We start from the raw sequence: 2,548 nt of genomic DNA, 5'->3' as shown, positions 1-2,548 counted from the left end.
ATGCATAATCAACAGCGTTAATGTCTCAAAAAAATATCTTTCTAAATTCTTAATCGTCAGGAATACAAAGTCTCCCACGATCATACGAACCTCCTCAGCATTTCAAAACTCCCTTGACCCTTTTTCTGTTCTACAAAAGGCATATCTTTCTTTAAAAACTTGTTTAGCTGCAAAGCTAACGTTGAAAAGTATTTCACTAACCTTCGATAGTAACCAAAAAGCCCTCAAAGAAATCCGAACTTCAGGATTATTCTTTGGGAGCTTCCAATTACTACAACATGAGTTTTTCTTAGGATCTATTCTTATAATGTATACTAAAATAACATGACCAAAGGAAACTATCTCTGCTGACCAAAATTTCACATTTGGATAATTTGACATCTAAGTTATTCTATCGAATAGTCTTATTTAACTGTCGAAATCTATGCATAACCACGTAGATTTATCTATCTTTTCACTAATAATACAAATACTTCCCATGATGAATACTCGGGCTGATAAACTTTGATCAATTAACTCTTATAATTGAGCCCCTAATTCTCTAAACTCACTTAAATCATTTGATACTAAATCATAGAAACATGTTCAATACCTTAATAACCATCAACCTTGAATTCCACCTCTCGATCTGGAAATACCTCAAGAATTTATCTGAAAAGACATCTATAAATTCCCAATATGATCTTAGCTCATTAATTGGTAGTTCTACTAAGTTTGATGGAATAAAATCCCTTGGATTTTATTGGGCACTTTCTACACACCTTCTCGACTCTCGCACTATGACCCATAGAATTTCCCGCTATCATTTCACTAAAGATTAATGCTAAAGAAATTCCTCTACCTCTAACCAACTTTTTACTAATGTATGAGTGTGTAGAACCAAGGTCAAGTAATACAATTATAGGCTCATAAAAAATATGGAATGTACCTTTTATGATCTCCGGGTCATCCCGATCCTCATTGGTCTTAATGTTATAGATTCTGGCGACTCCTTGAGTCTCTTGTCTCTGCATGGATTCAGCTTGTCCCCTTGATCTTTCCTTTCCTCTACTTCTATTAGAGGTTGCCATAGATATTTCAGATTGCACCGAATGGTCCCCAATTTTCTTTGGACAGTTTCAAGTAAAGTGACAAGTTTCACCACATTGGAAGCAAGCTCCACTGAGAAGTCTGCATACCCCCCGGTGCGCTCTACCACATTCTAACATACATTTATTTCTCCAACTACTCTACCCGAGCTTGCAGTAACCGACTGGGACTATTTTGTTTTATGTGAATCTGCAGCAGAACCCTCTCTATCCGTATATCTAGAACTCAAGCTCTTGTCTCTCTTAACGTAATGGGGAGTTGAAGGAGTTCAAACATTTTTCCCTGGCTGTAAACTCTGTTCCGCTGCTAATGTCTTTGCTTTAGCTATCTCGATAGTTTTGGGTCGGTTAATAACTTCTTTCAAGTTAGGCAAACTCAAAGCCAACATCATTTCTTTTAACTTTGGGCTCAACCCCTCAATAAACCAATCACGCTAGGCCTTGTTATTGAGAACCATATTAGTAGCAAAACAACTCAACTTATTATACTCAGCCTCGTCCTCATGTACTGCTCGATCACCTTGTTTCAAATTAGGGAACTTTAACAACATTGCCCGTCTGAATTGTTCACCCACATCCTTGTTCTTGAATTCTTCCAGGAAAAATTGCCAAGTCACTTGCTGCGGTGGTGCATACGTCATAGTATTTGACAACCATACTCGAGATGATCCTCTAAGTAAAGATACAACTCCAACTAACTTTTTCAGATCCGAACAATGATGATTTTCTAGCGTTATTATAACATAATTTAGCCATAAGTCGGCCTCCATAGGTCTATAACCCTATTCTCCCCGGAACTCTAGAGCTCTCAAGTTCTTCTGCTCTTTTGGGATCAACATTTTTGATGTTAGAGGAGCAAGGGAAGGCGGAGGAGGTTGAAAACGGGTGAATATAGCGTCAAGAGCTTGCATAAAACCTCCAAACTCTGGTACCGATATCTCTTGATATGCAGGCACACTAGCATTTTCAGATGGGACCAGCTGCTCACTATTAACCTCGTTACTTTTGCTTCCAGTCCCTTCTCTCATCTCTTGTACCCCCGCTCTAAGCGAGTTTGAGGATTTTGACATCTATTAAAACATGCATAGTAATAACATTACAGTTAGTGAGGAGTGTCATCAATTACACTATAATGACACCATATCAGTATCCTTGACAATCTTAGTGCATGTAATCCCTTTTTGTCATCTCAAATGAACTCATTTTCGGCCAAGAATCGGCTAAACCTGTAGCTCTGATACCAATAAATGTAACACCCATCTCCCATACACTTTTCCGTACACGAGATTCAAATGTCACATTACTTTTTAAAACATTTGGTCATTTGAAAACTCATAAAAATTTTGTTTCAACTTTAACAACCACAAAAATATAACATTCATAGAAGCATAATACTAAAACTATCACTTTAAATACATTACAAAATATTTACTTAAATTCAATTACATACCATCTAAGTT

The sequence above is a fragment of the Hibiscus syriacus genome, unplaced genomic scaffold (genome assembly GCF_006381635.1).
Source record: "Hibiscus syriacus cultivar Baekdansim isolate YM2019G1 unplaced genomic scaffold, ASM638163v2 tig00017808_pilon, whole genome shotgun sequence".
In the NCBI taxonomy this organism is placed as follows: domain Eukaryota; kingdom Viridiplantae; phylum Streptophyta; class Magnoliopsida; order Malvales; family Malvaceae; genus Hibiscus; species Hibiscus syriacus.
This window is presented reverse-complemented; position numbering follows the sequence as displayed.